Source organism: Rhea americana, unplaced genomic scaffold (genome assembly GCF_003343005.1).
Source record: "Rhea americana isolate MKP2758 unplaced genomic scaffold, rheAme1 scaffold_31, whole genome shotgun sequence".
NCBI lineage: Eukaryota > Metazoa > Chordata > Aves > Rheiformes > Rheidae > Rhea > Rhea americana.
In genome coordinates, this window is record NW_028186435.1 from 6750836 (window position 1) to 6776144 (window position 25309).

The 25309-nt window shown below is 40.9% G+C and overlaps 1 protein-coding gene across 1 annotated transcript in view; it reads right to left on the reverse strand.

Moving 5' to 3' along the window:
• Positions 1-25309, reverse strand: part of ATXN1 (ataxin 1) — a 310686-nt gene that overhangs the window by 262687 nt on the left and 22690 nt on the right. Inside the window, exon 2 of the mRNA XM_085310066.1 lies at positions 17576-17659. The gene's annotated coding sequence lies outside the window, so the exon portion shown is untranslated. The remainder of the gene's footprint in view (positions 1-17575; positions 17660-25309) is intronic.

Here is a 25309-nt window from a genome sequence, read left to right on the forward strand (position 1 = left end):
AAATATGGCTTTTTGCTAAGCAGAAGCTGCAAGCTCAAGAGGACAATCTTACAGAAAAAATCTTCAGATTCGCATATATCCAAACTTTTGGTCAAATCCAGGGGAGATACATACAAATTAAGGGTTGTGTTTTCAACATCAGCTCTCTTATCATCTGGAGATCTTTTGTCTGAATTGTGCTCTCCCAGATTCATACCACTATCTCTGTTAAGTAATTCTCAGTAACTCTTTTCAGAATAGGTGGATTAGTTTATCTGATGCAAATAAAGTTTTTACAATGGTGCTATTTTATGGAATCAGCCTCACACACAGGGTATATCCTCTCACATATTGGGGCTGCACAAAGGGCTATTATATATTTCTAGGCTGAACAGCTTTTTGACTTCAATACAAATTCCTTTTTCCCATTTAGAAGACTTCATTAAGGATACTATAAGATCAGCTGCAGAGAAAAATGCATTGCAGATGACAGAATTTCTCCAAGAACATAACTGCCTACACAGCTGATTCAAAAGGACACAGAGAACTGAATATGAGAGTGCAATACATTCTCAAAAAAATACAGTTTCTTATAGATGAAAATAAAACTTCTTACATTCTCAATTAATCCAATTTTTGTCAGAACATTCTTATCTGATATCTAGTGTCATTATTCAGTTTGGTACTTCTTAACTGTTTCACCCTCATGTGACTTTACAACATACTCACAGGGGTAATGTAATGACTAGACATGTCTCCAGGATTTTTGTGCATTCTTTCAAAAGACTTTAAATGTGGTCAGAGGTATTGTCAATTTCTCTTTGTGAACAAAGTCATTATCTGGTCTGGAATTTCTTAGTCATAATAAAAAAGTAACCAGGTGAATTAACATTTGCCTTTGCAAGTCTCTCTGCCACACACAAATAATGCTCTACAACCCTTCTGCATCAGGTACAGCCTCACTGTGTATAATTTAGCTTTCTCAACGCTTGGCTGATGCTGGCCATCTGATCTATATTCACTCACTCTCTTTCCTTCCTGAAGAAGAGGTCAAACATTAATGTTCCTGTTCTAGCATTCGAAGTGGTGCACCTTTCTTGACTTACATTGCAGCCTAGCTGCAGGCTTACATTTGGTTTAAATGCTGGCATCTTAAAGCAAAAACTGAACCCAAACAACAACTGATCAGTAGGTAAGGAAAGATGCCATCCTATCACATTTTCTAAAGAGGAAAATACAATTTTCTTTCATTCTGCTTTGTTGTTGTAACCACAGAGCACTGCAATTTTTTTTTGGAAGCACCAACAGAGAAATAATCACTGCTAGAAAGAATCAGCCTGCACATTCTCCGGATTATTAAAGCTTTACCTCTGTTGTAATCCACACAGGACTCCCCAAGCTCCCTCTTCCTCCCAGCACCACAACCATCTCAGCCTTGGTCCTGTTTTAGTCTCTTTGCCCAAAGTTAGGTCTATTTAGCCAAACTGTTGAAATCATCGCCTGCTGCTTAGAGCTAAAGACATTGCCCACAAAGAATGCCCCAGAGATTAACATCAAGAGTATATTGAGTATAACAAGGTCTTTATGTTTCCCTGTTCTGAACAATACCATGGAGGTCTGTCACAAGCACAAAGTTTCCATTGTGAAAACATCTGATGCCATCCCTTCCCTCCTCCAAATGAGAAATCATGTGTTGCTTAAAGTTTGACTAGTCATGCCCTAAAGCAAACACGTCTTCCTCGATTAATGCACTTATACCAGCCAAGAAAGCCTGGCTCCTTTCACTGGCACTTCTTTGCTTCCAAGTGTCATGAATGAATCATCTTTTTTATTCCACATCTGAATAATTATGCATCTCCTTCATTTTAGCTGTCAGTTCAGACATAAGGTCAGCTCTGCACAGAATGACCATAATTTCTGTGTCCATCAGATCCACAGAAACACTTAAAAACGCACACACCTGGGTCCTCTTCTCAGTGACCGATTAACTTTCTTATTTACAGAGCAAAAGGATTTGTCTCATTTGAACCTGATAACCAAAAATCTCCCCCAAACTACTGTCAGTAATATAACATCTAATTACAAGCCTGTAAGTTTCCACAGCTCAGTGTACACAGTGTCTTTGTTCAAAGCTTGGGCTGCTATGGCTCAGAAGAGGAATTAACACCACTTCTCCCATGAGAGAGTGGTTGTTGAGGCTAATACTGACCAACACTAAACATAGTTGACCAGTGTAGTTTGTAATGAGTAAATAACTTTAATGCTGCCAGTCCTAGAACTTTCCTATATAGGAACATCCATGAAAACTATTTCATACCTCTTACAAATATCAATATCATAAAGCATTTTGAAGGCATGTATCATAGTTATGCCAGAATATCATAGACTTTTAAGAATAAAGGCTTGTGTTCTAAGCAAGCTCCATAGACTTTTTCACAGATAKACCACAGGTACCTGAAATTTGAGTCTTAAAAGGTATTAAAAACTGCCTGAATGAAAGAAGCTTAAAGCAGGGAAGGATTCCTCTCTTACAAGGAAAGGCTAAAAGAGCTAGGACTACTCAGCCTGGAAAAGACTGAGGGGGATCTTATCCATGTGTGTAAAYACTTAATGGTAAAGAAAACAGAGCCAGATTTTTCTCAGTGGTACCAAGTGACAGAGGCAAYGGGCACAAACTGAAACCCAGGAAATTCCATATGAATGTAAGAAAACATTTCCTCACTGTGAGGGTGGTCGAACACCAGAAAAGRCTGGCCAGAGAGGTTGTGGAGTCTCCAGTCTTGGAGATACTCAAAGCTGACTGGACATGGTTCCAGGCAACCTGCTCTAGGTGACCTTTCTTGAGCAGCGGGTTGGACCAGACAACCTCCAGAGGTCCTTTCCACCCTCAGCTGTGATTCTGTAATCCCTAGAGCTGAAGTTACCTGAAATTACTGAGYGTGCAGCATTCTTGAAAAAACAGATCCCTGAAAATAACAAGGATAAAAATTTAGTCTACATCTCTCTAAGAGTCAATGTCTGYTCAGCTCTTACGCACCTCTGTCTTCTTTGTAAATGAAACTTCGGAGTCCAAATCAGGTGAGTACGTTGAATAACTTTTCCTCGGGATCATCAAAGAATTAGATGCAATGCCCTASGATTCCCAAGCACAGACTTTGATCAGAATGATGCCAAGCCTGCCCCAGCTATATTGACATTTATCCGGCTTTGTGACTTCAGAGAAAGGAGAACAACGTGCTCTACAGCCTCCTCTCCCGCCACTGCATAACCTTTTCCATGTTTCTTCCAGTCAGGGAGAACACTGCTGTGCCCAGCAGAAATAGGACAATGTGCCTGGAGGAGGCAGTCTTAAACATAACTCACTTTCTAAMGGGTGTGTAATGAGAGCCTGTGGCGTACTAATGAGAAGTTTCTTGACGGAACCTGCTCGAAGTTTCTTGACGGAACCACATTAATCCCAAACCTTTACTGTTCCCRAGCATCAATATCACTTTAAAACAGGATTTGTTCAGCCCATGAACTTCAAATAAAGSGCATCAGAAAACGGGTCCACCTGGAACTAGGAGAACTGAAACAGTGGTTTTGTACTTTTCTTGATTCACGGAGTATTTGGGACTTAGATGCATCAAGGAAGAAAGTTAGTATTTTAGGCAGCCTTTTAACCCACTAGCTAGATGGGGGAAGAAGGGGGTTGAAATGGAAGCTGCCTAACAACAAAATCTGTGAACTCTGACTTTCTGTCTGAAGACAAACGCTGAGTTAGATGATTTTTCTATAGATGTCATTAAGGCAGCTTTTAAGGCTTCCTTGTTTGAACTCTCTGTTGCACTTCAGCACTGTAAATAACCGCCTGAGGGAGAGTTCAGCGAGTGGAAGTACAAAAAAGTAAGAAGCGTTGTCAGCAGTGGAGACTATTGACCACAGTGAGAAACCATTTATGCCCTTAAGTGCCACTGGCTGTCACTATTTGCTTAGTGGAGCCCTGTTTAGGCACCTAATAGGAGATAATTAACRTATTCATTAATAAGTGGGTGGAGCTCTGTCAGTCTCTGCAGATAGGGAACACAGACATCAAAACAGATTAATCTAACATAACTTGAAGCTGTCTAATTTCACAATTGGTAGCAAACAGAGAAATGGCAACATCATATCAGAGAATTGACATAAAATGTATTTAATTCAATGTGCTTCTAGGAAATGGCCAGAAACAAGTATGTTATGCTAGCAAAACTGGTCAATTTATGAATAATCTGTGTTTAGGAACAGCAGCTAATCAATGAAAAGCTTGTTATAATTTGAACCCACAGCCATCTAAAACAGTTTATGTCTTAGTTAAAGTAATCCTAGATCATCTGTTTATCCACAAAGCATCTGTAAATAACTTGTGGCCATTCATTCCACAGGCTTAATATGTATTATATTGGACTTCTTCACCTGAATTGTATAAGGYTTCACTTGACTTCTTCAAATTTCTGCATTCAGCCTTTTTCTTGTATGATTAGAAAAAATGAATAGCTTCATTCAATCCACATTGTTTATACCATGCATTAATTCATCATCAAAAAGCTGAACTCCCGCTGTAGACATGGCCTAACTTCAGAAAGATCCCTAGCAGTCTGCTCGGAGATAGAGCCACTTCTTTCCTTCCACAGAGCTCCCAACTGCCTTGTAATGCCCCAAGGAATGGCAGTTCTTATTGGAAAGAGAACATTTTGCTACAGCAGATATGCTTGCATAATTTAACGCTGTAATTCTACTTGTAGGATGAGCACATTAAAAGAAAATTTAATCTTTAAAAGGCAATTACAAATAAATATATAAATGAATAAAATGCTAGTATCAAATGTTGGGGTGAGGGGAGGAGGAGTGGGCAGGAGAGAGAAAATAGGCCCAAAGTGATATTCTTGCAAGTGGGAATAAAAGCTCACTGCTCTGGCATGCACTTCAGTAAACAGGTTGCATATTATACTCTGCTTCCCCACCACACTCCAATTCAAACGCTGCTCACATACGGCGTGTGAATGTTCTTGTTCAAATCCCATAAGGTTTTTATTTCCTTTGCTTATTGACAAAACAGTAAAAACACTATGTTGAACAATTTTGCTACAAGAAAACAGCAGTTTGTCAGAACGATCGAATAAGGCATCCCTCAATGGAAAAACCACAATGCTATTAGGCAGCAGAATGTAACAGAGATAGTTCATTATATGGATACTGAGAGATTGCATTATTTTCTCTTAAAAGGTAGCATTTATAAAAGGTAYGCAGTATTAAAGCCATACAAAAATTACTTGAAAAGGAAGTACAGAATGATGCTGAGAGGTTAAGTGGGGTGTTCCCCTTTATCTCCTCAGACAATACAAAGCAAGCTGATACCCAAGGAAAGTGAAAAGCAGCGAATTTACCAACCACAAAAGGGTTTTTTTTTATTTACTGCATGATAAATAAGCTACGAAACTTGCAGTCTCAAGATGTTATTAAAGCCAAGAGCTTATCTAGATTCAAAATGAGATTTTTATATATGCAGACAATAGAAAAACTGGCAGTAGCTTAGAAAGGCAGTTTCTTTTGAAAATTTACTATTAGACCTAAGAGGTAAAGTTCCACCTTCAAAACTGATTTAAGCACACAGTGACTACAGCTCTATGAATATATCCCACTTCCTTAACTGGCTTCCGCACTGGTGCTAACAACCTCTTAGCTGGAACTTACCCTACTTACCTCTCATCCGGCCACTTTGGGTTGCAAATCGAGCTAGTGTTCACCTGTCTGCTTCTGATTTTCTGTGAAGGTATATTTTCTGGTGCCTAAATCTTCAGGGGCCATGTCTGAGGTTGTTAGTCACAGGCAAGTTCTGCTCTAACATACAAGCTCTAAACTCCTATGGAGGCCAGCAATAACTGTGGTTGAAGGTATGACTTCAAACCTTACATGTGCTGGAAACAGGTCTGCATGTATGAAGGGTTTTAATGGCCATTCTGGCTTCTCTCCTTCATTTTTAAACTGCTCTGATCATTGTGACAAACAAGGCGAAAATATTATCATGCATAAAATTACCCATAAAGTGAGATGGGACTTGAATTAGGCAAGGAGTCCAGCAAGTAGCAAACACACCTGTGAATACAGTTTTCGTTATTCCAGAGTACATGTAAATGTAAGTTGAGTTCACCAGTTATTTTAATCTAGCAATGGGTATCCTATTTCAGCAAACTATTCACAAAACTGTTACTGATAATRGCTCTATTTATCAACTATCTGAATGATGAGGACAATTCATTTGTCTGGCTAAGGAGATCAGTGCCCCCATTAGGGAGCATCTCTCTACCACCATCTCACCAGCTCTGGCACACTCTCTCCTCTTAACTTTGCAAAATAACCATTCACTAGCATAGGAACTAAGGTGCTTCCTCTTGCAAAGAAGAGCCCTAACCACCAGGCTCCACACTTTTCTTAGTCTCTCCCTAGTTCAAATTCGTATTTCTGCTCTAAATAGCAGAATCTGGTGCTTCCTTGAATCCTATTGTTTTAACTGTGTATAAATTTAACTGCTCATACCGGGTAGAGGACAGGCTGCGTGATAGCTCAGTTTGTGCTCAGATGCTGGCACAGGGTGGCGGCGTTCAAGTTTCTCATCTGGCTCCACCAGGTGCTAAATTTGAAAAAGATAACAAGTATACTCCACACCCAGCAATGACTGGTAGTTTGGCAGCACTGGTAAGAAATAGGAATTCAAATCCCCTATGGAGAGGAAGAAAAACTGAACTTGGGTGTCTGTGATGAGATCCTAGCTCAAACAGGCCTTTGAGGTGGATGTGCCTAAGTCTTCTCCAGCAGTGAGCTCCCCAACAAAACCTAAAAGAATTTCAACTCAAAAGGGGCAGATTTTATGAGATTACAAGCTAGAAAACAGAGAAACAGAGAAAACTCAAAGCAACTAACATACCTCTCTACAGCCAGTCCACCGTGTACTTACAGGCAGGACTTGGGGAAACTCAGCACCAGGACTTGAACATTTTTCAGGCTTAGGCTCTGAAGTAAGTAGGGAATGTTCTCCTGTAAGGAGTTCAATGTGTGGTATCTCAGGGCAATACTTTCAGTTCACTACTTGGCTGAACCTACATCATGTACTCAGATTCAAACAGAATGGTTTCATCTACTGTCAAAGGAATGCATACGTGACCCCTTGCAATTGGCCATAAAATAATTTATTTTTACAGTAACTTGAGCCTCTCTCTCTGCCCTAGATTAATCTCATCCAGAAATAGGAAATGTTTCCTTGATGTAAACATTTTTTTCTCTYTGACATGTCTATTGGGTCAGGAAAGAAGTGTATAACGACAGTAACAACCAAGCCTCCTTCCCTCTGCTCCCTTACCTATTTATTGAAAAGCTGTACTGTACTTTTCGCCTTCTTAGAGGGAATGACCTTTATTCTTCTATATATTCTGTATGGTCCTAAACATACAGTAATGAAAGTGTATTATTGGTTCTTCTATCACATACTCAAAAGAAACAAAAAGAAAACTCCTTTTCATAAAAAGATCTGAGTCTAAGAGAGTCACCTTCTTGCCCCTTAAAAGGGAATTGCCAGTCAGAGTATGTACACAAAGAATTAGTCCACGTGCTTAGTATGTTATCAGCTTTCATATGAGCTTTCTGCACACTAGCTTTCTTCATGTAGACCACTCCAGTGCAAAGACAGTTCTCTGATCTTCCCTGGACAACCATAAACAGGAGTCCACTAACCCAACTAAGAAGCCACTAGCCCTGCTAAAGTTAAAGCTGAGAAGTTATGCCTTTGTGCTGCGGCTAAGCTGGGGCTCTTTTCTCTATCAAAGGAGAAAACAGATTAATGCAACTTATTTGTATGCCAGCGCTGCTAATAGGTTTGATCAACTAATTTTCATGCAACATTTAAGATTGTAAGTATTCTGAAAATCTGTATTCATCTCTATTGGTAGACTATTTTCAGCACTGAAATCACATTAAAATAGCTATATGAAATTCAAGGTAATAAAAATAGAGAAAAGTGAATGTGAYTATCTGCTGACTATACATACAAGGTGAGTAAATGGTTTAGATATAGGTACTTATGAGAAAACTTTCCATTTTCTGTTCAGAATTTTWAAAAAGTTTTGGCAAAATACGGAGATTTGCTAGAAATAGTAGTAGCAACACTGCATTGTTTGTCATTTTTATAACATGCCCACCCACTAAACAGGCTCGCCTTGCCCAAATAACCTGTAGTCTGCATTGATATTCCTGTATCTTTATCTATTATGCACTACATGCACATGAAGCCAAGTCTCTGATCATAGAGATGCTATTTAGAGTACACAAAACTTCCCTGGAGGGTTTCCATTTAGAGAAAGAAGCAGATTATCATAACTCTCATGCAATGGTAAAGAGAATACAAAAGGCTTAGCTATTTCCACTGCAGAATATCAATGTCATTCATGTGTCCCTGTTTTAATATATTCAAGTACAGCATCAATCCTCCATGAAGAACTAGGAACAGGTTTCCAAGAACGTCAGGTACGAAAAAGCTTTTATTCTCTCTCCTGCTGTTGTCCAATTTAAACAGCAAAGTACTTCAGACYCAAATTTACAATAGTCTGTTGTTCAGCTCACCYGCAGTACTACAATTAGCGATTTCAGRAGGTTACATGCTGCTGTTCATTTTCAATGCATTGGTCTGCATTGATGGAGCAAAAGGGCAATGTAATTAAATGATAAGGTAATAATCGTGCAGAGCAAAACAAAGGGGAGGAACTCAACTAAAGTAAAAAGAACATTTTTTTTTTCCAAGAAGGCTCATGCTGTTTACCAGTTTCCCTCAGGAAAGAACAGTAAATCTTAACAAAACACAGATAACAGAGAGGTCATGCTGAAGCACTTGTAGACTGGGCTTGGCAAAGGATGGGGAGCAGAAGGAGAGTGTGTGTGTCTCCGAATTCTGAGGGATCTTATCCTTAGACACTTAATGTTGGGTCATTGTGAGAATGCACCTGCCTACTGGAYTCTCCTCATGCACCAAATGGAAATCACTCCAATGGGAGTTTGTAAGGAGAACACATAGACTAAGTACCTCTGCAATTTGTGAGCTGGAAGCCCAAATCTGAGACTGCAGGGTCAAAATTCATTCCTCCTAGGACTCCACTGGTATTCCTGGAGTGACACCAAAGATAACTCACGAGTAGCAACTGCTGTACCGTAATGAACTCATAAGATATACCACATTACCCTTCTCTGTTATATTTCAATTGTATTTTCATTGGAAAACTTGTCCTTAAGAGGTTGCATCTACAGTTAGACTCCATGTGTCAAATTGATCCATTCCCACAACTGATTTTGTAAGATGAGTTGTAAAGAAATACTCTTTATCGATCATGGGAGYGTCTGATCAAAATCGGTTACTAGACAGCTCATTCAAGTGCTGACATTAAATCAAATTTGTCAGTCCAACTGGCAAGGACAAAATCTCTGCTTCACAAAAATTTCCAAGTCAGTGACAATTAATCTTTGCTAATAGTTCCACAGAAGGTCAAAGGCTGATGACACCAAACTAGGACTGTTCAGATAGCATGAGGCTGACCCAGTATAAATTTGTAGATATTATAAATTAAAGTAAACAGAAGATAGAACTACCTTCTGACACCCCCTGTTGATTCCTTTCCAGTTAAAGTAAAGCACCTATGTCCACAAAAAGAGGCAGGAAAACTAAAACAACCAGTTAAAGGCTMTGTGCCCATATATTTCATGGAAGAGCAAATGGTTCAGGTCTTTTCTTAATACTGACAAAGGGAGAAAGGAAGCCTTATTTCTCACAGCCTTGCTGAAATGTCTTCTGCTTTAYTGAGCTAATGGTTATGAGCAAGGACAAGCAGAGAGGTCTGTGCAAAAGGAGTGCTGGAGCTGGGGCAGTGGGTTTTTCATCTCCACTGTATCACCAGTCTCCTTCCAAAAAGGCACATGCCCTGCAAGCTGGGAGACCATGTTCTGTCATCTCAGCTTCCGTGGACAGTGCAGCCATAACAATTCATCCAACCAGGTTCATGTGGGATGGGGCTAAGTATGTGCTTAGACAAGTAGAAAAGGAAAAAAAAATGGGGGATATGGAGGCACAGTACTCAGTGTTGCAATCACATATGCTGTGATGGGATATGGCAACCCAGACAGTTTGCTGCAATGTGAAKTGACACAGGCTCCTAGCGCTTTGCAACAAACAAGGCTCAGGACTCTCTCCTGCATACAGCCTGCGGTTCACAGACTGCAGTGGGGGAAATGGGGAGCTTTCACAATTTCCTCCCTCCCTCAAGGCCCAGTGTTTAATTGATGCTTGACTTCCAGCGGCCTGAAGCTCCTCACCATATCATCCACATCAGTCAATTAAGTCCATTTGCCTTTTCTTCTCTCCTGCTCCCCTACCTTCAATGAGGAGGCGAGCACACCTCAAAATATCTGCTACAGCTGTGCTCCTGGAGTGTGCTGCAAAAGCACCCTTTGCAAATCACTTAGTTTGTGGCTTTTCCAAGACCTGGAAGGAAAGGCAGGGCAGCATGCTCTGACCCATGAAGTGGACCTCTCCAATGGGTTTCCTTGGCTGCCTCTGTGAATGAAGAGACTAAAAAGGAGACCTAGCTCTTGAGTCACCATCCCTAATGGCAGAGAGTCACAGGTGACGAGAATGTCAATGCTTACCACCCTGCCAAAGAAGTCATGCAGCTGCAGGAAACCCTGGCATGCCTATTGAGATGGCCCAGAGGGTTGAGTTCTGTCTCTTGCCTGAATGCAGAAAGCTTCTGCTATTTTTAAAAATTTGAACTGGCACCATACAGGAGTTGGCATGAATCTAGCCTCTTTTAGCTTTGCTGATATCTCTTCGTATTTCTACTAGGAATTTTGCCCAGGAGGGCTGAGCAGGCCACAGTCCTGGCACAGATACACTAAGACCTTGGTGTCTACACACGGTAGGACCCTCTTGGACATTCTCTTCTCGTCCAGGCCTGAGGCTCTCTGTCAGGACTCCTCCTTAGTCTGCTCTCAGAGGGTCGCCCAGGTATGAGTTAAAATATGACCACTGTTAATGATGGGGGACTAGCACCCTGGTGTGCTGCAGAAGGTGTGCTGAGACTCGGCACAGGAAAATCCTASTGTACTTTGGAAGGGCTTCTTTACCTCTCCAGGCGCCACCTAGGCTTGTAATACAGGTATCTATGATAGGTGGCCAGTATCAGATGGTGCAAATAACTCCACTGTCCCTGCTCCAAAGAATGTGTAGCAGGATAGTTTGGCATAACACTTAACAAACATTTCCTCCATTTTCTTCTCCTCTTGTCCATCATTTTCCTTCTCTTAGTACTTCTGTGAAGTGCAATATTTTGCCATTTCAGTTGTAAAAATCACTGCAAAGATTTCTTAGTAATCATGTAATTCCCCTTTACCCTTGGAAACTATGGTATAGTTAGGAAGAGAATTCTGGTGTTTGGAATCCAAGTTTCATGCCTCCAATACATATACCAAAAAAAAAAAGTCTCCCTTATTTAAAAAAAATAGAGACAGAACAAATGTTAGAGATCCAATTCTTCATTGCACAGCTGTACAAAAGAGGGCTAAAATCTAACAGGTTTAGAATACTTTGTGTAAAGTAGTGAGAAAGGAAATATCTGGTACCGAATGAGGTGTTACAAGTTTGTATTTTGTAGTGGAAGCGCACAAATTCAAAAGGAAAATAGCCTCATAGAGCCTGAAGCCAGGAAAATTCAACGAGCAATGAATTTATCCTTAGACTTTCAACATCAATAGGACTATTCATGTGCTTAAATGTTACATGTGTATTTTAGCACCTGGTTGAATTAGGGCCTTAGATAGCAAATCAGGAGGTTGCTGCTTGTTTTCAGCATGCAGAAAAGACAACCCACTTTGAGAACTGCACTGATTACCCTAGTTTATAAACTTCTTAATATCACAAGTTCCAGAAAGATACATTTTGTTCCCTAGAGCTCCCCAGAACTCAGTTAAGCATATGGACTGCTTGCTTACACCTACTACAGAAGGCTGAGTATTGAGGATTTATGTATTTTAGTCTATGTGGTGTAAATATGTATAAATTTATATTGTGTTAATTTATGGCATACACTACAGAAGGCTTTGCGTGAGCTACATTGCATTGCTTCCCACGTTTCTGCTGAAATATTCATCTCCGGGTCTTTTTCTCCATGTTTTCCTTAGTCTCGCCACAGATGTTTGGGCAGCTTGTGCTAGAAGGGAATTTGCCTCAGAAGTGCATTTAGGAATTTAGGTGATGAGAATATCAAACTCCAGTGTGTGGCTACAACCTGGCAGTATTAACCTGAGTGAATACTGACCAAYGTCTCCGTCCTGCCCTCAGATACGCAGGCCTGCCTCACAACACGATTCGTAAATCCAGCACCACCAAAGCAGACACCCAGGGCACAGGGAACTTCTGTCTCCAGGACTGCCAATCTAGTGCCTTGCAAACATTGCGTTCACACACAAAACATGGATACATAAAGCTGCTGTGCCAAAAGAAGGACTGATTCTCGCAAGAATAGGCACCTGTGTATCAACAAACTGCACTCAGTATTGCCACAAGCAGGCCCTCCCATCTGCCCGCACACRGCACTCCAGAATGAAAATATATTCACGTATCCTCTTTGAAATCAGCAGGGCTCTCGCTGTCGACCCAACACGAGCAAGGTCAAGCCACTGGGCCAAAGCCCAGCCTTCATCTCCCACCGAGCCCTTATCACAATTCTATCAATGCAGCCTTTGTGTACAAGGCCTGGCAGCAGCCCAGAAGTCCCGGTGCCAAATCTTGCAAGTATTAAGAGGCTGCCGCTTCCCGTAACATCCAGTAAGAGATACGAAGATGCACAGAAAGCTTAATTAAAAAATGACCTAATCAAAAGAAGTGGGACCCGCCACAATGCTTATTTGCTTACACTTAAGTTGTGCATAGACACAATGCATTCCACTGTCTTACTGGAACATGAAAATGCATAACTATGTAAGAAGCACCAGAGGGAGTTACCTAAATAAATAAATAAACTGGATGCAGCTAAATAAATCTTTCGGCTACTACAGAGCCTCAAACGCAAAACACAGTAGTAATTGAGAGAGTGGAATGAACACAAGGACGTGTCTGCAAATATTTTCTCACATACAGCTGTGAATTAGATTGGATGTTATTTTTGACCCTTTTTCCCATCCATTTTCCAAAAGCATTTCTATGTTCTATATAAATGGCAACATGCTGGGAGATCTAGGTTCAAAGTCCAGCGCTGCTTCATAGTCTCTATTTAATCCTGGAAAAGTCACTGTCTCCTTTGGGGCCCTCTGGGAAAGACACAATTACGGACATTTTTCTCCAGTCCTCCTTGTTTTTCTTGTCCATTTAGGAGAAGCAATGCATTTTTAAAGGTATTCTAATAGACAAAGCTGCACCCAGCACTCTGGCTGATCCCATCAGTCACTTCACTTTGCCCTAGAGAATGACACAAATACCTCTTATCCTGCAGTGCCTACAAATCCTCAGCATATCTGGCCCTACGCTGTGGGATAGGGAGTGTGCATTAGAGTATGCACACTGCCTCACGAGGGGTGGCAACATTTCACAGAGTGATGMTAGGGGAATAAAATGAACAGTGGCGAAGAGCCATAGATTTCAGTAAGTGTTTAATTTAATCTTTCTGAATAGTTTCTCTATAAATACTACTACATGTACACCACGCAACAGCAAATACATCCAAAAACTCCTTTTAATCTTATTTGKTTTTGTTTTTGTTTTTTTACAAAGGTGAATAATTGTAATTTGTCAGGCAAAATTTACAGTAGTTCAGTGAGGATGCAAGATCATATTATCCTGATACATTGCTGTACAGAGGCATAACTAGCCCATATGTTTTGCTGGGTTTCTTCTATAAATAGGCCAGCTAAAAAACTCACACATCAAAAAATCCACAACCAAAAACACAACTCTCAGACTACAGCCTCTTTTCTGCTTCACCTCTGTTGGCCCAACTCTTCCCTAACCTATTGCCCTGGCCCTTCTCATCTCGGCTGCTGAAAGTCCCTCACAGTGGAGTCTGAAGCTGCTTAGCCAAGTGAGAGCTTTGGCTGAGCATGGGAGTCAGTGCTGTCTGGTCCCATCGCTAAGTGGCTGACCCAAACCCTCTCCAACACAAAAGAGCCATGTGATGCCGGGAAGATGCTGTTTTGCCCTCTTTTCCTAGCACAACGCAACCGCATTCTTATCTAGGGTCTTGAAACAGCCCTGAAAGATGAAATAAAAAATAACACTGTGCAGGGTTTCCATGTGTCGTTCTGATTTTCCTGCTTTCCTCCCCCTTCCTTCTTCCAACTAGCATTTAAATAATGACTGAAGGATTAAAAACAACAGAAGTTAGTAATCATCCTATCTCACCATAAAAAGAACAGAGCACAGTCAATGAGTGTTGATGGTTTGAACACCTCAGTAGGCTGAGATATATTCAGACAGCATTTGATTGAATTTAGTTAATGGACAGTACGGTACAAAAAAACAACAAAAAAAAAGCCCCAAAGTTTGATCTTAGATAATTAACAGCAGAATCAGGGCTAAATTCAAATAAATTATTCAGTGCAAGTACTTCAGACAGCTCTTAAGAATAACACATGGATCTGTGGCACTCTTTAGGGGACTATGTGCCTATAAACTAATTAATAGATCTGACTTCTCCATATGTACTTTTTCCATCTGCAACAGATAAAGTAGGGATAGGTTTCTTCATGTAATAGGAAAAATTAAAACTAAAGTTATTTTGGTAAGTTGTAGAATATTCTCTAACTTATTCAGAATGCGAATGTGTGAAATACCATGACAGAATGRAAATTGATTTTATAAAATGTGAGAGTGAACTACAGCATTCGGAAACATGTGGTGCAAAGTCAAAGACATCACACTGCTCCCCTTCCCTCCAACCACTACTGAGGCACAACCTCAACAGCATATCACTGCCAAAAAGGCAGCTAATAACGTGCTCCTCACTACATTAATAAGCAAGAAGACCATGTCAAAAGTGTTTTCACTCTAAAACTGAAAWGCTGCAAATTCCTACCACCCCAGTACGTGGTATGGCAAGGCTGCACTCAAGCCTTTGCAAGTGCTAGTCACAAATGGGCTCAAAATAGTGGCCCTTTTTATTTCCTTYTCTCACATGCTGGGTAAGTCCTTGGATCTTCACTTTAACCAGTACAGGTGCTTCCAGGGTCAGCACAACAGTGTGTGTGTAGGGAAACATCGCCCAGCTTGTAAGCCAAACTGAGCTGCTATGTATGAGCTGGTTCAGCCTTTTCAACCAGTTAGAGATCGGTCTCCAAATATTTCATCCAGTCCAGGATTTGAACATTGCTTGAATACAGCTAAGAAATAGCTCACTTCTATTTTTGTAGATAATACTCACATTTTATAAGATTAACCTTGACAGGAGGATTTCAGCGGCAGCTTCCAAAGTTTTAGCCAAACTAATATACCTCTGTCGGGGTCACCCACATACATTAACTGAATCCCATCTGCGGGTCCTGACAGTCTCCCTCCCCCAGCCTGCAGCCAGATGGACATTTGGTCAGTGTGGGAAGTTGCCTTTCACAGATGTTAGTGTATTTATTTATTTGTAAAGATTACTTATTTTTAAAGGTTACTTAACATATATTAACAGAACATGACAGAGTCTTACATTTCAGTGTTCAAAAGGTGAGAACTGTTGTTGACACCAAGRACCAAATAAGCAGCCCTCGCATCCAAATAAAATCCAAACCTATCCAGAGGCTTAGAAATGTGTGGGTGGTTTTTTACCTGACATCGTTTCTCCCACGGCAGTCAGTGGCTCCGATCAGTAGACTGTGCAACGGCAGTGCCATGCCCAGCCAATATCTGTGCCAAGAATTAGGACCTCTTGTCTTCTCCCATCTCTTTATCCCGCTCTATCTGCAGCCCATACGTCCTCATGAAGCAGCCCAAGCATCCGGCCACCTCCACAGGAAAATGCCTCTCACCCAGCCCAATCACCACAACCTTGTTGTCCAGCAACGTTCCTGCCTTAGTCCCTACATGCAGCATTTGCACGAGCATGTTCACATCAGAGCTCACTAATGACTTTAAAGAGGAGGGTTTCCTYCACTTCGTCTTCTGTTGCTGAATAGAAGAAACAAGGTCTGACATCTATCCTTTAACTAGCATGAATAATGGCAAACTTTGGGACACAACCTGGAGTTTCAGCCACTCTGAAATTAGGCCTAAACCCAAACAGAATGCTCCTAAAAATTTTTGGAGGCTGTACTCAGATCTGGAGGTTTGGTTTCACTTCCGCAGTATGCACAGCAGCACACAAAACTGCTAAAATATTTTCTTCTTTTTATCCTAGCTTTTTCCTCAGATTCCATTCCTTATTATGGATCATCATTCACTACGCTACCAAATGCCTCTTCCTGTAGGCACGGTTCCTATGATAAGAATTGTCTTGTTGTCTCATCTGGGTTACAAAATACAACATTTAAGGGTAAGTACTTACAGTACTGACCATATATCTTTTCTTTCTTTCTTTCTTTCTTTCTTTTTTTTGACAAACCTACATGACATTTTATCACAGTTAGAAAGAATTTACTCCTGCTCTTCCTTCAAGGTTAGATGCAACTCCCTTTTCTCATACCCTCCCACCTAACGCACTTTCCACTTCAGTAAGAAAATAGTCTCACATGCCAAAGATCCAAATGTTTTTACTAGAAAAGATCTATATGAGTGTTTCAAAAGGAAAAAAAAGAACAAGGCATAAGAAGAACCTGTTGCCCTCAACCATGAATCCTCAATCATCTAACTAGAAGCTAGATGTGCAGAATGAGCATGCTCTTTCACAGGCTCTTCTTTTATCACACTGATTGTATCCAAAATCACTTGAAACTTAAGAAATCCTTCAACTGTTTCCTTTAGCCTCCTGMTTAAGGAAACAAAAACTTCCCTGACAGTCTCTTCGAGATGGTCTATACGTAGCATGCCAGTTACAAAATAAAACACAACTTTGGAACAAAGCTGGCAGGTGCTACTTTTCCCCCAGGTGCCAGCATCCCCGGTGCTGAAGCAAGGGCAAGCCATGGGGATCTGCTCTCCCGTTTGCTCCACAGTTGTTCTGTGTGGGCTGTTCCCATCACAGAGTCACAGCACAGCAAAGTGACTGCCGCTGGTCAGCAGAACGACTGGCTGTCCCCAGCACCGGCGCATCTCCTTCCCACTACGCTGTATAGTTGACAAGCACCCACTTTGACAGCGCATACTTTGTTTTTTGTAAATGCCTGGTCAGATGGGTCAGCATCTCTGTGAACGCAGCTTAAGGGCCTGTCTCCAGTCTCAGCCCCTATTTACTGGCCATACTCTCAATAAAAGCTGCTCTCTAGGGGCTGAGGTTGTTTCCTATAATTTCATAGAAGTGACTCTTCTGCTAATCTGGTTGGCTGACACAAATTCTATATAGGATAACAAGAAGCTTGTCAGCGCTTCTGCAGCATACAAATGAACACAACAGACGGAAAACATTAAACTTACCTGAAGACAAAATTATGATCTTCAGTCATTGAGAAAGATGGTAACTTAACCACAGGATATATCGCAATTAGCTTCCTCAGCAGCCTACAGAAGCAATATATACAAATTACAAGATAATCTCCTGCAATTTGAAACCATTTAGGATCTTTAGCATCATATACCTGGATCAATTTAAATCTTAAAGTTGCTATCATCTTCCCTTCCTTCTCAGAGATAAACATCTCCTCATTTTCTAGCGAAGCACAGGAGGTGCGTTTTCTGTTTGGCCTTAGTGATCATTTCTTTCTGTTAAGTTAGATGGTTGAACTATAATGAACAAGCAGCGCTGGCCACCTCAATATCTGTATTAGATTGCCCCCAGTGGCAAGGAGCTGTAAAAAGACTTTCTCAAAAATGAAAATTTCTGACTGAGAAACAGATCTGCTTTTTKGGGGAAAAAAATAATGCTGCATATAGAAATCTTTAAGCTTTCATCCATTTCTAGAAAATTGGAATAGGAGGAGCATCCCTCTTACTCTGGAAGACATCTGCACTGTAGGGAGATAGGGAAATTACTGCAGTCAGTACAAGCAGGATTTTGGCAAACTAAAGCTTGCCAGAATCACAGCAAAATTCCCATTGATCTGAGTCCACTTTTATTTTCATTACAGTTCTGTGCTTCTTTCTGATGTTCCCCTTTGGACACATAACACTTAAAAACTAACTCAAGAACTTGAGAGGCTTGATTCTCTGCACAGCTTAGGAGTAGCCAACATATTTCTTTGTATGACCTTCTCCTTCCTCCTCCTGCCTTGTTTCGACTTAGCAATTGGCAAAACTGAAAAAAACTCTGGGACATAAAAATTCCTTTAACTGTGAGTAAATCCTCTTTACTGCGTCTCTCTTTACAAAATGGTTTGTTTGATTAATGCCTGTTTGCATGGAAAATTCTCTGTTCTCTTTGCTCTCTCCTGCAATTGCTTTGCATTTTAGCACTCACTTCGGCAGAGGAAAAAGTTGGATGCAGGGTGAAATCATGGCCCCTTCCTGAGATCTGTTGGACTTTTGCTGTTCACYTCCCCAGCACCAAGATTTGATCCTTTTCCTTCTGAAAAATGAAGGCCTCCAGCAGTGGCCTGCCACACCATTGGAAATCTCAGGAGCAGATGAACAAGTCCAAAGTTGCTATTTAAGAATACTAGTGACTTTTAAAAAGCCAGTTTAATCCATTCAGCTTTGTCCAGCCCTCTCAGGCTGGTTCAGATGAATCCAGTAAGCTGTGTTCCCTCAGGCTCCCTCCGCTTCCAAGTGGCAGTGCTTCTGACTTTGCACATAGCAAGAATTTACCTCAAATCAAGTTAAAAAAAGCAAAAGCCTTTCCTTACTGAAATCTGAGCCTCATAAGCGCACGTGATAATTTCAGAGTGACTGAACCTTTGCTACAGAAAGATGCCTATCTAAAACCTGAACAGGAGACGAATGCTTGTTAGAAATCAGTCTTACTTGCGACTAGGAAAACACATAGGAGCCCTGCAAACACTCCTGCACTTCGCCATYGCGGGTGGCTGTCTGGACCCCAAACCAATGGAATTAAACATTTGAGAGAGTGTGATTCATGATATAATCTGGTTAGGAAGCTAATTACACCTCTTGTCACTGTTGACAATGTATGATTATAGAGACAAAATCTTGGTGCTGCAAGCCGAATTCTGTGGGAGGGTATAGACAGAAAGAGAAAAGGAGAGGAAAACAAAAGAAATCAAAACAACTTTTTCCCTCATTTAATAAAAGACTACCTGGGTCCAGGAAAAAGAAGGCAAAAAAGTATCTCACCCAACAAGAATACTGAAGTTTCCTTAAAACGTGAGAGGAGATGATTATATGGGTAAAAGGTATACAAGGCTATTATTAATGCATCCTGAAGTAAATGTGTAAAGGCAAACTTGAAACTTCCAGAAAAACAGACTGGAAAAAAATTACAACATAAAATCTTGAACATCAAACTTGTTTCCACCTTTGCAAATAAGGTAATCTACAGTGGCTGAGGGTTTTCTTACGACAAAAGCACTTTTTTTTTTTTTTTCAGAATTGGAAGTCTTCTTTGGAAGCCTCACTAGCAAGGACTGAATTCAYTAGCCCAGGTGATCCGTTGTCTCCTAGTTTCATACATATAATAGCTAACATAAACTTCCAAGCCTTTCAGATTTTCTCTGGTGTTGCTTACTCTGATGTATGTTCATTTCTTCATTGCTGATTTTAAATTTCTCCTCAATGCAATGAAGTTTAAATTAATTCCTCAAGTTACTACCCCATAAAATTCTGCATGCATAGAAAGTTAGTGCTTTTTTTCCATAATGAAATAAAACCCAAATCTCAATTACTATATGACATATTTCCTAAGTGCTATTTGAAATTTAGGTATTTTTTTCTGACTAGAATAAAACTCAAGAAGTCGATTTCCTGTGAAACTGAAATTTTTGACTAATTCTATTTTTTTTGAAGATCGTAAGTCATTGCACTCATGGGAGAATTGCAGTGACACTACAGAAAAGAAAACTGTGATTCTGTGTGGCTGCAGAGAAAAACATAGAGGTACAAGTAATCAACAAAAAGCAWGTGAAGTTTATAGCATTAAAAATCTCACAGTTTTAGTAGGGAGAAGATAGGCCCACGATTTTTGAGCTTTTGATTGGCAAATTTTACTAGAAAATGAAGGACAGAGAACAGTCTACAGGGAAATATTCTTTCATCATTTGGAAATAACATTTCACAACGGTCCGAAAGACCCTACAGGTCATGGTACAAAGCTTACCTATCTTTTCACTCTGCCTCTTTGGTGTATAAGGGTCTCTGACAAGAAACAAGGAAAGTAGTATGGTTTTCTTCTCTGGAGATATTCAAGGCCTGCCTGGATGCAACYCTGTCTAACATGCTTTAGGTGACCCTGCTGAGCAGGGAGGTTGGACTAGATAATCTCCAGAGGTCCCTTCCAGCCTTACTGATTCTATGATTCTATGATTCTACTTTCACCTTAAATTAAATTTTAGGTTTTATAAAGAGTACTAATTCTTGCTGTTTCTGTCACTTCTTCGATTTACCTACTGGACACCTAAAGCCTAGGCTGGGTTTCTATGTGCSCTAGGAATGAAACTGGCACTTTGATTTCTCTTCATATAATTTTCCATATCACCAATAATTTCTTCTAGTTCTGCTGAAAGACCCATTGTAGATGGATAGTAGAGGAAGGAAAAAAATGAGGAGCCTAGGTTACTCTGTTCTTGATAACTGCATTTCCTCAGTCATTATACTGATGCTTTTGTTTCCAAAGCCACAGGTGAACCCAGTAGTTAAAAAGACGAAGGTAAAAACAGCACCTAGAAATGGTATGAATGACTGGCTTGAATAAATTGTACTTAAAGTTTTTAATTTAAAATACAGGTTTAGTACTCAGCTTCCCAGAAAGCATAATTGAATCTGGGATCCACAAAGCAAAAAGGGAAAAACTGGCGCACTGATGTTCTAACCTCTGTCAATGTTTTAAACCTGGAAACCTGCAACTCTCTTAAGCAAGACTATTACTTTTGCAAGCCATATGGGGAAGCCCAAGTGTTCACAGAAAATATAGGTAGACTGTACTTAAACTAAACTGTGTATCTTTCACATTCTGTTCATTTATAAATTTGATGTAAACTTCAGCAAGTTTAGGGAAAAGAGCAGGAGGTACTCTGAGAAATGTGCTGAAGTATGCTGACGATTATCAGGTTTTGGAATAGCAAAATTTACTGTATGGATGCACTAGCCACTTATTTTGATACAGAAAAGCCTGACTGTTTAGTGCTGGGAGCAAACTTGTGATGAGCGTTTAAAGTGTGATTGCAGACAACTCTTTTTTTTTTTCCAAGGAAGAATCTTACATCCTAACCATAGAAAAGTTGTGTGCTGCCCTCAACCAGGCACACATACAGCCTTGAAAATGCCATTCCCTTTCATGGTTACAAACCAAAACAACAAATCATTTCAGTAAGATCATTTTCTGTTTTCTGCTTATTCCTACAAATAAAAAAAGACAAGGGCCTCTCTCACTTTCAAACAACTAAAAAAATCATTTGGGGATTTAACAATAATTTAATTTGTATTAACCATGGCACAACATAAACATTTTCCTCAAAGTTGAAGCACAAACAGATTACGCACATTTTCCATGTGTGGGGTTTTTTGTCTGTGAGCTGCTGAGACTGTTTTCATTAAAACAAAGAAAAAACCACTTCCCGTATGAATCACAGTTTTGTATTTAAACCGTAGGATTCCTCTTTAATGGTTTACTTGTTGATTGAATTAATATGAATATTTAGCTAAGGTGGGCCAACCAGAAAAAGAGAGAGTAAGAGGACAAGGAATACTATTRCAGAATAGAAATGGGAAAAAATGAGAGCTGATTAGAAGTATGCCAGAGCAAACAGATATGACAGAAGAACTTCCATTTTTCCCCCTACTTCCCTCGATACTACTTGGTGACATATTCCCCTGCCCTGTGAAAGACACACAAGCTTTGAAGCAGGACTGTAAGGAGAACAACTTGCTTAGAACTAATGTCAGAGAAAGCTAAAAGACAAGGTGCATCAGCTGCAGCTGCGGTGGCTGCTCTTGGCACTGCCAATGTGCCCTGCCTGCCTTGGAGAAGCCAGCTGATCACCAAGACTGTCCTCACACTCGACCCGGCAGCTACACGTGGTCCTTCCAGGCACCTCTTGGGAAAAGGGAAGAAGGGGTGGGAACCCAGCTTTGCCCGCTGGGCCATGGCACAGGTACAGCAGGGCAASGGACTTGCTGTGGCCAGGTCACCAGGACAGACACAGTCTAGACCTCTGGGGCCCTGCGGAAAGACAGCAGAAGACTTTGAGCTGCAGATCTGGCCCATGACTGCAGATTTGGTACCTCATGGAGGGAGCTGATGGGCTGATGGCTGCKGCAGATGCCATCCCAAAGCAACTAYGCATGCAAGGCCTTGCTTGTAGACGAYCAAGGTCTACTGATTTAACCCCAGGTTAGGACACTTGAAAATGAGACCGTGGTTCCTCAGCTAGTTAGGATCTTTTAACAGATAATCCTTTTCTTTCCTTTAGGTGTGGACTTTGTGTAATTGTTTCCTCTGAATCCCTCTCCCTTTGCAATAGGGATCACCATATTGACTCAAGTTTAATAGGATTTGAGCTCGCTTCTGTTTTCTGAGAAGAAAGCATAATCTTTTGGCTTCCTTTGCACAGGAACACAGAGATGTTAAAATTAGCCACAAGAAGCATATTGCTCCCTGAATACAAGAGAAAGGTACTGCAATTTACTGCACAAAGAAAATCTCATTAAAGCAACTAAACACACAAGTAATGTTTAAACAAAGCGTGCTCTGGTTTGCCAGGAAGTCCCCCACATCCACAAAGAGCACGTCAATAACAAAACATGTACGTCTGTGTTTTGTTTGATCAAAAGAGAACCACCGAAGCAGGTCACAGCAGGTACCTCTGCAACTGCATTTCAGCTTCTTGTAACTAGTGTTCTGAGACACTTTTTTAGGGCCACAAAGTGCACACATTTGTGCCTGGTGGCTCAAGGTCACTCCAGGGGCCTGAGKGGGCACACGTGCCACGACACACCAGTGCCTGGGGCCCAGCACCATGAAATCCWTGGGAAAGGGCTGTCTCCTTCTACCTCTGTGTGCCGATTCAACACACTAACCTGGCAGAAAACTAGCCCAGCAGAATAGAAAACAGGTCGGAAAGGCGGGCTGAGCTCACGGAAAGGAAGCAGTGTGTGGCAACGAGCAGGGGTGATGGAAAGAAGAAACAGGGAAAGCAGAGAGCAAGGCTGTACCCTGCCGTAGCTAGTGCAGTTACAATCAGCTCCAGAGCTTACAAAACTGTAGTACCAGTGTGTGCAAAGAAAAGTCCTAGGCTGTCTCTCTCTTTTAGACAGAAAAAAAGTAGATATTTAAAAAATGCAAAATTATTTAGGATCCCAAGCAGGAACAGAGTCTGTCTGGATCAATAAGCTTCTTTTCTCTTTGGAAAACAAGYAGGTGCATGAGCAGCTGAACGCATGAGAACCTGTGTCTCAAGGTTTAGGTCTGGCATAGATACTCTGATGTTTAATGAGCACAGAGTTCATTATGCTGCCTGCAGAGCTAACAGATTTTTCTCTTCTACCTAACCACTTTCTTTCAAGAACTTTACAAACACCTAATACGTTCCAGAGCACAGTCAAATTTGGTTGACATAGACCATGTGATTCAAAAAAGATTTGTTACATCATGTAGGAGGAGAGAATAACAATTAACACAGACTGTTCTAACGCATAATGCTTTCTTTCATCATGAAACGAGACTAGCAAAGATATAAACACATTCCTGCGCTATTAATGCAAAATTACAAACCAATTTTTGCTCCTGGTTATATAGCTATACACCCCGAACACCCCAAATTACCTTGATTAATCAGATGACTTCAGCGATACTGGAGGACAGTCTTAATTATCTAACTGGACTTAGACAYCATAAAACTACTAACAACAGTTCTCTACCTATCAGGGAACAGTCTATGTTTATAGAAAATGATGGGAACAGCACATACTGCATCTTTGCACAACTCCTTGCTTGTTTGGCACATTACAAAATCTGAAATACCAGGTGAGAATTCAGAGTATTTTATGTCATATTATAATTTTTCCTTTTTAGTAGCGCACAAAAAATAATATTACAACTTGCTCTGGGAAAACCTGCATGCCATTGCCTCACGTACAGTATTTTGACTGGGCATTGCTAAACCAACAAATTTCACAGAATAAARCAAAATGAGCTTTATTTATTGCTGATTACTGCTAAATTATAATAAAAGAAGTGTAAATCTGGATTCATTATTTTGTGTCATCATTTAATGCTCATTTTTTTGTATGCTAATGGATTAGAACAGAGCAGTTGGTTTTAGTTTTCTTTCTAGCCACTTTTCATGCCCTGGCTCAGTCACTACACTCCATTTTTTTAAAAAACAACCGAAGTCTCACCACCTTCCAAAAATTTTCCATTTGCTCTACAGTTTCTTACAAGAATTCCAAACAACTTTAGTATTTGGACTTGTACTAACTGGCAGAGCGAATTTCTCAGTAAGTGACAACACTTCTTCCGATAGTTGTCTTCAGCCCATTTTTTAACACTTTATACCACTCCACTGCTTGAAGCTCCAGATCATTTATTCTGGATAACCAGCTGAGCTGCTGCTCTTGCCCCATCCCTGACTGCTCCRACAGGAAAACCTCTGCTAGTGCCAGCGTAAGAACAACACGTGACTTCACGTTTCAAAACAGGCTCATGGCTGGGCATCCCCTCATCCACGACACCGCATCGCTGGGGGACGCAGGTGGGGAAACGGCTGATGCTCCGGACTTAAAGCAGACAGGGCTCAGTTGTCTGCCATGTAATCGCAGGCAAGCGGAGCTCTGTCCATCCTGCCTCCCAGCTGCAAACTAGAGAGAAGAAGATTGCTTTCATCTGCTGTTTCAGTCCTAAACTCTCGCAGCTGTAAAATGTGTTTGCGCACGCCAGCCTGGGCACAACGGGGCCACACTGTTGTTTGGAGGTGCCCCGTTCGGCTGCAGTAGAAGCAGCAAACCCAGTCAGAAACAACGGTGCTTTTATGCTGGATCCCTTTAAAACCTCCACGCTGAAAGTGGTACTTGTGCTCCCGTGGACTCGCTTCCTTTTCCACAGCA